The 10,927-nt window shown below is 37.9% G+C and overlaps 1 pseudogene; it reads left to right on the top strand.

Moving 5' to 3' along the window:
- The first annotated feature begins 430 nt into the window (after positions 1-430).
- LOC118595240 overlaps positions 431-10,927 on the top strand; it is a 12,853-nt pseudogene continuing 2,356 nt past the window's right edge.

Genomic DNA, 10,927 nt, shown 5'->3' with positions numbered 1-10,927 from the left:
ATAAAGACCTTTGTAGACTCAAAATCTAATTCCATACAAATGTATGCCTTTCCTCAAAAAACATCATGTTGATGATGATGATGTTTGGGGGAGAAAGGCATACTTCTGCATGCCTCAGCCTCAGCCTCTGGATTCTAATCTTAATTTATAGACATAGAAGAAGCATTTACTCAGCTAGGAGCAATCCCATTCAGTGTGCCAGATGTGAATGCCACAGACAGACCAGATTTGACATTATCAGTTAATAATGCACTGTGAGATGAGAAAATTGGTGTTTCCTGCAATTTTCAGTTTAGTTTGCCAGGAATCATAGCTCCAATGGGGCCAGGTGGAAATTCTGTCCTCACAAACAGTCCCTGCATTCTTTTTTCCCTCTGCCAGCCTTATTCATGAATTCTCCCTTTCCACAGCAGAAGCATAGCAAACCAGAATGCAGATCTGCTCACTCACTGGACCACAGACTGGAGAAAATGCAAGAAGAAAGACCCGGATTCTAGCACCTGCTACATGTGTGACACTGCAGAGTAAGTGACCTCTGATACCGTATTTCCTTATAAAATCTCAGATATATTGCTAAACCACCATAAGAAGGTATTTCAAACATGCTTGGCCCCCAAAGGTGAATATTTTTAACAAATGCTACCACTTTTCTGTTTGACACTGTTTCATTGAGAAAGAAATTCAAATACATAAAATTTGCTTTTAGAAAATGAAATTGAGAATAAAACCCACACCTACTAATTATTAATCTTTTTCTATCTAAACTGGTAAACCCATTCAGTAATCCTTCTGGATCTGTAGATCTGACTTTGCTTAACATTCTGTACATCAGATGTATATTGGACTGTCTTCATGGTATCATTAAGTTGACATATTTTCAAGGATCATATGTGCTACCTACTATCCATTATATCAGTGTACTACTTCAGAAGTTGATAGAGTCTTACATATTTATGCTTTAGGATAGTGCTTTGGAAAAATCTTTCTGTACACTGTGAATATGTATTACCCTTATTAGTTAATAAAAAGCTGACAGGCCTGTAACCAGACAGGAGATATAGGTGGGATAGCCAGATACAGAGGACTCTGGGAAGAAAAAAGGTGGAGTCAAGAGAGATGCCAGCCAGCTGCAGAGGAAGCAGGACATATAGAACATGATGTAACAAGCTGTAAGCCATGTGACAAAGCATAAATAAGAAATATGGGTTAATTTAAGTTTAAGAATTAGCTAGTAATAAGCCTGAGCTATAGGCCAAGCATTTGTAAGTAATATTAAGCCTCTGTGTCAGTTATTTTGGAGTAGGCTGTTAGGACAGGAAAACTCTGCCTACAAAATAGTATGAATTAAGGCTATTGTAAACATATGTGTATAGAATTGTATATTGACATGTCTTCATTTTCTAAGTGTACAGCAGGGGAAATATGGGGTCCATTTATGCTAGCTAAATTGTTAATATTTACATTAACCACATTGAATGAGTGAAAGGACTAATTCCAACCATGATTATTCTTTCTGCCATCACTATGTGGCTGAATCATTAGTATCCTGCAGTGTATGAGGATGTGGCTTTTTCCATGCCCTTGCCAACATACAGTGTCCATATTTTTCCTACTTGTTGTTTTAATTGATTTTAGTTCTCCGTAGATGTTCAGGGTAGCTCAGTGTGGACCTGATTTGTATTTTTCTAGTAATCAAAAAGTGAGGTGATTTTCATGTGTTTATATGTTATGTTAAAATCTTCTTTAGAGAAATTTTAGTTATATCATTTGGCCACTTTTAATTAAATTGGATAAATATTTTAATTATAACCATTTTGTGTCTTCTAGACATATTTTGAAGGTGCTATATGATATGTAAATATTTTCTATGAATGGTTACTTTATCTTTTTAATTTTTGTAGCATCTGTTGAAGCCCAAATGGTTTATTTCATTTTTATGGAGTCGTATTTATTTTTGTTTCTGTTTCCTGGGGTTTTGATCTCATAATTAGGTGGTTCTTGCTTAATCCAAGGTCATTAAGATTTATTTAGATCTTCTAAGAGTTTTAGAGTTTTGGTTGTCAAACATGACTGTGAGTTATTTTGAGTTTATTTTCATGTGTTGTATTTATTTGTCCCAGTCCCATTCACTGAAGGAAAATACCATCATTTCCACAAGGAATTGTACTGGATAGAGGTGAAACTTTCTCTAGATTTTCCACTCCATTTATTTAACCTTTGCCACTAAGACAGGGGTATAACTTTACAGAAACTTCTGGATTCAGAAGGGGGGAATTCTCAAAGATTACCCTTTCTCCCTTATTTTAATTCTTAACCTCCACAGTTTCATATAAATTTAGGACGGCTGTCAGATGGACACTTGGCCGAGATGCACAGAATCCCGAGACAAGGTGAGTCACACTGCTGACTCACCTAAGAGCATCATCTTCCAGTTTGCAGATGCAGCTTTTCTGTTGTTTGTACCTCTTTACATTGCTTTCCAAATATTCTGTTCTTATTGTCTATTAGTTTTGAACTTCCTCTATCAGTTCTTTCTCCTTTCAATTCTATCCTTAAATGTAGTTGATTTTTAATTGAATAGTTCCTTTTTTTTTCATTTCTAGTGCATAGAAATATAATTTTAACTTTTTGCATGGATATTGTATCTCGAAAACTCGTTCAATGTGTGAGTGAGTACTAAAGCTATTTTTAATTCTGTCAGCTATATACAAAATCATGACCTCTACAAATGGAATTAGTTTTATCTCTTGTTCAGCAATCTGAGCATAGTTTGTTCCAGCCTGGCTGTAACCTCCAGCAGATACTGAAATGACTAGGGTAGAGGACGGCCTCATTTTGTGCTGAACTCAGAGAAGAGCACTTGGTCTTTTCTCAGAGCATTCACTTCAACTAGTGGTATTTTTACAGGTGCCAAATCAAGAGACTCAGCAAGCACTTGCTCTCTCTCTTTTTAGGTTTTTTTTTTTTTTTCCTACAATGAAAAGAAGTTGAACTTTGTAAAATGCTTTGCTATTGTTGGTGTTCTACTGTGGTAACCATGGGACTTTTTACCTGTACTCTATTAATATGATTGAGTAAATGATTTTGAAGTATCTAATCAACATGGTATTCCTGCAGGAAACCATAGAACAAACAGAGGAAGTCTGTGGCTACACACCAAAAATAAGAGTATGAAACTAGCTCACAGAAGCTCATTAAAAACACTGATAAATAACAAAAAACAAATGCTTGGGAATGCATGACTTTTTAAGACTGCCACGTTGTAATGGCAGTGTTTTGGTACATGTATTATGAGACAAGAAGAGAAAGTAGAAAATATGCTCATTACAAAGGAACAACAACAAAAATCAATTGGCATAAAAAATAAATAAAATAAAATGTTTGCAAGAAAGCAGAGATTGCACTTACCACAGATCTTAAACACTCCTAGATTACTAACGAGTAAAAGAAAAGAAAACTGTAAGAGGCATTAGAAAATCTGAAAACATTCATGCAAGTAACATTATACAGACTGAACAGGTCATTTTTAGGAATATATATGTACATACAAATACATGTATGCCTGCTGTTAATATAGGATAATAAATAAACAGATTTCTTAAAATTCTCTGTATCAATGCACACCCCAGTCTCTGCTAGAGGTTTCCATGTGTGTTAGTACCAACCTTGGTACTCTGAAGTCCTCTGTCTTGTGCAGAGACTTCAGCACTTCAACTTGACACCAGCATTAGGTGTTGAGGCATTAGGGTTTTCTCGGGTCTTCGAGAGGATTTGTATAGAGCCCTGCACATGTGTGTAGTCAAGACCCTCAGTAATACATCCAAGCTTCCCAGACATAGTTCAGCCCACTATGAACACACTACCTCTCTCAGTTCTCCTTTAAGCTTTCAACACAGCCTCATGCTTGTCTTGACAAGTATCTGTGATGCTGAGAAGTCATGCTGATTCCCTTTTCTCCTTTTTCTTTTTTGGCTAATCTCAGGGAGAGGGCTTACTCAATAACCTTTAAGGCACATTAAATGCAAACAAATCCTCAGAAAGACTTTTCTAATTCTCCATTTAACCGGTCTAGTATTGATAATGACATGGGTGGAGCTTTTTAAACCCGGTTCCCCCTCTGTTAAGCTGCTTGGTGTTTCCTGTTTTCCAGAGGTATGCTGGGGAGGAAGAACAGGCAAGTATGGGCCGTTCTGCTCTGGTGATTAATCATTACCCTAGCACAAATGCTTCCTGTATTGTCACAGAACTGTGACAACTCTGATTCTTTTCTCTAGTTCTGAGAAAAAAAAAATGAGTCTCAAAAATTTGCCCATGTTCTCATTGCTTATGTAGAGATTTTTCAGAGTTCTTTCATCCTCAATTCTGTGAACAAGTCTTCCATATTTTTTCAGTTAAAGGATATTTGAGTTATTAAAAAAAATCTCTAAATTCTTTCCATTCCTTTATAGAAATACTTATATCAACCCTGTTCAGTTGAAATCTATATACAAATGCCCCTGCGTAAGACTACTGATTCTGAACATTGTGGCCACATGAACTATTTGATTCAGCTATATCTAGATAATCTTGGTTTTGTCTAGTATATACTTTGGGGACATTAAGGTTTCTTTTATTTTTTTTTTATTTTTTAATTCTTAGTCATTTTCTTCAAACTAACACCTACCTGCCAGGGTCACACTGTAAGTAAGTGTTATTAGGCACATCAAGAAATCAACACCTAATGGACTTCCCCAGTATTCTGTTTGTTGCCTTTTTAAAGCTGTTCACTCATGGAGAAAATGCCTAGCTGCGGTGCTTGGTTCCTTAGAATACTAATGCCATCTGCTGGAAATACTGCCATGGTGCCCAACAAAGAAGATGGATGTTGTAGGAGTTTAAACCAAATAAATCCTTCCCTTCCCAAGCTGGTTTGGTCATGTGTTTAATCACGACACTAGAAACCTGAAAACAGTGCACAATATCCAGCCAGGCAATATTCCAGCATGGATCAGGGAGGAGCTTATTAAGTGCCACCCCAAGTTGAGACTCAATCGGCAATTAATGGCTATTGGAGAGGAAGAGTAAGTTTTCTTCAGGGATGCAGACCCTGAAAGGCTACCCATGCTCCAAAAGATGGCCCTATACCTGTGCACATACAGAAAGCACTAAGAGGATTCAGTGGGAAAATAAGAAAGAGCACATTTAGCTGGGAGGAAAAAATGGTCTTGAAAGGGAGGGAATGAGGAGTGCATTGAATCCAAACACATCATATGTGTGTTTGAAAGTCTCAACAATAAAGAACCACTAAATGGTATAGAGAAAAAAAAATAATGATTCTTTGTTCATCCATCATTTATTCATAGTTTTCTGTGATTAGACTTGACATATAAGTCAAGAACAAAAGCCCTAAAGTTCAAGGCCATTTTGTGTGGTTTCAACGTATGACCCATCTCAACTGTGTACTACAGTGTACAATGCCATGATGACTCTAGATGTGTGTAGTAGAAATCCTGAGGCACACTTCACATCCAACAGGGAAAACAAAGAAACCAGAACACTGCATAGTGTAAAAAGTGTAACAAGACATCTCTCACTGCTGAAAGGTTGTTCTGCATCATTCCAGCTGCAGGAAGAAAAACATCTCATGCCATGCATTTGACTTGACCATTTGTATCTGTGTATGCATAAGTAATCTATCAGGAATGAAAAATGGTCAAGTGTGATAGGTTGTGCTCACTTGAAAGCTTCTCTAAGGTAATGAGATCAGTAGAGCAGGCTTATACTCACCCTTAAGCCCATGAACTGAGACATTTCCTAGTCTTAGGGAAGGGCTGACTGAACTGCATCAGAGGATTGAGTGTGTACATGTAGGGGGGTTGAGGAACAGAGTAGGGTTGGGGTAAAGCAGATTATGAAAGTAAAAAGGAGCCCGAGGTTCATCTATAAGACCTGACATGAACTTAATGTGTCTGTTGTTTGTCCTGCACAGAGACTTATGACTGCCATGGTATTGTAAGGTTTGATTAAGCATGTGCTTTTAAATCCTACATGGTAAACTTCATTATGAGTTATCTACCCTGTAGTAAAGACTTACAACCATATGGACTTTGTAAATGACAAATCACAATTTAAAAAAAAAAAAGATCAAAGAGATGTACTTTACCACATTCATTCTCCTTTAAGATTTAGTTAGGGTATTATGAATGGAAAGATATCCCAGCAACTAGTTCTGGGACGTTTCCACAAGAATCCATGTTTTTATCAGAAGGCTGGGGAAAGGTCAAGCCTGTGAAGGTAACCATAACACAAATTGCTTAGTGATGGGCATGATACAAATAAGTATTGTCCCTGAGTACATAAATGAAAAATAACCTTTGAAGGAGTTAGCATGGGGCAAGAAATAGTGCAATCTGGGTTACATGTATCTATTTGGAGGCTAAGAGATCATTTGAAATTCAATTGAATTTTGTCAAATGGTGAGAAACACTGTGTTCACTAATAATAGAAAGTATACTAATTGCTTTTCTACTATTGTGATTAAATACCATGACCAAGGCAACTAGTAGAAGAAAGAACTCATTTGGGGTTTACAGTTTCAGAAGGTGAGAGTCCAAGACAGCAGAGCAGAAGAAGCAGGTGGCGGGAGCAGCAGTTGGCAGCTCACATCTCAATCCACAAATAGGAAGTAGAGAGCACACTCAAAATGGCATGGGTCTTTTTAAACCTCAAAACTAGCTTCACCTCCCAACCCTGGTGAAATGCTTCTGTCAGCTAGACTGTACCTCCTAATTCTCCATAATCAGCCACCAACTGGTGATTAGGTATTCAAATGCTAGAGACTTACTTTGGACATCCCATTCAAACTACCACTATGCCTTCTCAAGTTGAAAACTAGGTCAAATAATTCCTTTGATATAAAGTTGTACCAAAGTTATAAATCCTCGCTAGGTTCACAAGCACAATTTGAGACTTAGTTGCTTTGTAATCAAATAATCAATAATAATCTGTGTTTATCACCTCTACTTAGATGCTTTTCACAAATTTTGTGAAATTTCAATTTTCACAAAGAAGCAGTTTGACCGAGGGCAACAGGAATCAGAGAGGCTGATATGACTTCAGTTGTAAAATTTGCAAACAACACAGAGTTCTAAAGCCAGTCTGCATAAGTACAGACAGATTTCCAAAAGCAAAGTAAACTTTGTGCTGAACGTTTTTGGAGAGGAGAAGAAAATGAACATCTTGACTTTGAAAATATTTAAAGTAAAATGAAACCAAATGGATAGAAGAATTTTAAATGTATAAGTAAGAATCCAGAAATTGTAGATAGTTGAAATATTAACCAGCCCTATAAATTCCTAATAAAAACATTAGTATGCGTGTGTATGTGTGTGAATGTATGTATGTGTATGTGAGCATGTGCACGCATAGCCATTTATTTTGGTAAATAAAAATAACAAAATCTAATTTCACAAATCAAACAAAATCAACTGCTAAGTAGATATTATATAAACAGTAAAGTTGATCAGAAGATCGAAAGAAAGAGACATTTATGTAGCTGGATAGAATAAGGAAACAAACCTGTAAGAAATTATGTAATAGGAGAGAGCACAGGGTCACACAGAAGGAGAGAATGTAACAAGAACAGACTTACCATGAGGAACTCAGACAGAAAAGCTGTATAACACCCAGCAGTCAGCTAACATAATGTCCTCTGTCTATCTATAAAAGATACGGAATTATCAAAAGACTGAATCATGACTTTGACACTAAAAATTCAGACTACCACTCTCAATTTCTTAAACAGCATAAAGACTGGAACAACTCTGTATAAATATGAAAATCCATAGCTGGACTGAAAACTGAAATAAAAAAAATACAAACCTTTATTGCTTCAGACTCCACTTCCAGCCATATTGAACCAGTACTTCAAGAGTATTGGCTTTACAAGATGCTAATTATCAACCTGCCACAGGAGGCTTTATATTCAGCTATCTGAAGACACTAACCACCTCCATTCTATCTGGCCTGGGAGAAAAGGGAAATACATATAGATAGAAAAAAGAAAGCACATGGCTTTAAGAGCCAGTGTGTAAAGGACCTTACAGGACAAATATTGGGGATTGTTGACATTTTTTATTGCCCTGTTCATTGTACAAATAGTTTTAAATGACATTTCCATGCATGCATATAATGTTTTTTAATAATATCCACACATTCTATAGCTCTTCTTTATCCATCTCTACTATCTACCATTCCCCTCCCCTAGTCCTACAAGCCTTCCTTTGAGTTTTATGTTCGTATATGTTTGCCTAGCTCTCACATAAGAGAGACTATGCAAACCATGTCTTTGTAGAACTGAGTTGTTTCACTTAATGATTTGTAGTTTCATCTATTTTCCTTCAGGCAACATAATTTCATTTCTTTTATGACCAAGTAAAACTCCATTGGGTATATACATTATATTCTGGTTGTCAGTTTATCTGCACCCATTTCTCCCATAGTGTAAATAAGCTTCATCTAACTGTAGATTACAATTATCCTTAAAGTTCAGCTAATTTTAATCATTTTTATTTCTTTTATTCATTTTATATACCAACCACAGATCCCCCTCTCATCCCTCCTCCCACTCCCCCACACACACCCCTCCCCCCAGCCCAACTCTCATCCCCTCCTCCAGCAGGGTAAGTTCTTCTATGGTGGGACAGCTAAGCCTGGTGCATTCAGTTCAGGCAGGACCAAGCCCCTCCCTGCTTCATCAGGGATAAGCAAGGTGTCCAAACACAGATAATGGGATACAGAAAGCCACCTAATGCACCAGGGATAGATGATGATCTACTGCCAGGGCCCTTCAAACAGACGCATCTACATAACTGTCTCCTGTATGCAGAGGATCCAGTCTGGTCCCATGCAGGTTCCAAGCTGTCAGTCTAAAGTTCTGTGAGTTCCTTTGAGCTTGGTCCAGTTGTCTCTGTAGATTTCCCCATCATGATCTTGACCACCCTTACTGATATAATTCCTCTTCCCTCTCTTCCACTGGATTCCCAGAGCTCGGCCTTGTGCTTGGTTGTGGATCTCCGCATCTGCTCATCTGCTTCTATCAGTTACTGGATGAAGGCTTTATAATGACAGAGTATTCACCAATCTGATTATCAGGGCAGGCCAGTTCAGGTACCTTCACCAGTATTGCTAGTAGTTTAATCTGGGGGTTGTCCTTGTGGATTCCTGAGAATTTCCCTAGCACCGGGTTTCTCTCTTATTCCATAATGTCTCCCTCTATCAAGGTATATCTTTCATTGCTCTCCCACTCCATCCCTCCCCTAGCTTGACTATTCCATTTCCTCATGTTCTCATCTCCTATCCCCTCTATTGCCCTGCCTTATCCCCAGTTTACTCATGGGGCTCCCCTCAATTTCCCCTTCCCAAGGTGATCCCCATGTCCCTCTTAGAGTTCTCCTTGTTTCCTAGCTTCTCTGAAGCTGTGGGTTGCAATCTGATTACCCTTTGCTTTTCATCTAGTATCCACTTATGAGTGAATACATACCATGTTTGTCTTTCTGGGTCTGGGTTACCTCACTTGGGAGATATTTTCCATTTCCATCCATTTGCCTGCAAATTTCATGCTGTCATTTTTTTTATAGCTGTGTAGTACTCCATTATGTATATGTACCACATTTTCTTTATCCATTCTTCAGTTGAGGGACATCTAGGTTGTTTCCAGGTTCTGGTTATTACAAATAATGCTGCTATGAACATAGTTGAGCAAGTGTCCTTGTGGTGTGATTGAGCATCCCTTGGGTATATGCCCAAGTGTGGTATCATTGGGTCTTGAGGTATATTCTCTTGTGTTTGGGTGGAATGTTCTGTAGATGTCTATTAAGTCTATTTGAGTCATAACATCTGTTAGTTCCCTTATTCCTCTGTTAAGTTTCTGTCTGGAAGACCTGTCCATTTGTGAAAGTGTGGAGCTGAAGTCTCCCACTATTAGTGTGTGGATATATTAGTTTTATATATGATTTAAGCTTTAGTAATATTTCTTTTACATATGTGTGTGCCCTTGTATTTGGGGCATAAATGTTCAGAATTAATACTTCATCTTGGTGGGTTTTTCCTGTGATGAATATGTAATGTACTTTTCAATCTCTTTTGATTAATTTTAGTTTGAAGTCTGTTTTGGTGGATATTAGAATAGCTACACCAGCTTGCTTCTTAAGTTCTTTTGACTGGAAAGACTTTTCCCAGCCCTTTACTCTGAGGTAGTGTCTGCCTTTGATGTATTTATTGGTGTGAGATTATCTATTGCCCTTGTTTTCATGGGTGCATCTAACTTTTTTGGGTTGGATTTTTTTCCTTCTAGTGCTTTCTGTAGGGCTGGATTTGTGGATAGGTATTGTTTAACCATGGAATATTGTGTTTACTCCATTTATGGTGATTGAGAGTTATTGGTGAAATTATTAAGGCCACTCCACATAGTTAAAAGGGAGGTTTATTTTGTGGGGTAACTTACAAATGAAGGGGTAGGTTGCAGGGTCTGGCAAAGGTATAGCACAGTCCAGTGGTGTTCTCTGGAGAACTCTGCTCAGTCTACCTCCAGCGTCCAGGGTCCCGGAACCAAGAGAGAGACCTCCTCCCGATCCTCGGTCTTCCACTTTCTCCTCCACCCTGCCTTGTGGGTGTGACCATTATGGAAGCCTCAATAGGGTTTGGAACTTCCAGGCCAATGCTGGGATGGCTATCCACTACATCTCCCCCTTTTGTCTAAATAAGAAAGTTCTAACCTAATACAAGACTATATTCAAAGAGATGGTTATCAAATATTGTCCAGGAGTAATGAGGGATAATGACTTAGATAAGTTGGAATTACAATAAGTGCAAACAATATCAAGCAAAAAACACATAGTAAAATCCAGGGAAGTCTAGGGCATGGGTAGGTGGCATGTTACAAAGATCA

This window comes from Onychomys torridus, chromosome 14, assembly GCF_903995425.1.
Source record: "Onychomys torridus chromosome 14, mOncTor1.1, whole genome shotgun sequence".
Taxonomy (NCBI): Eukaryota; Metazoa; Chordata; class Mammalia; order Rodentia; family Cricetidae; genus Onychomys; species Onychomys torridus.
The sequence above is the reverse complement of the archived record's forward strand: the minus strand, read 5'-3'. Positions and strand labels throughout refer to the sequence as shown.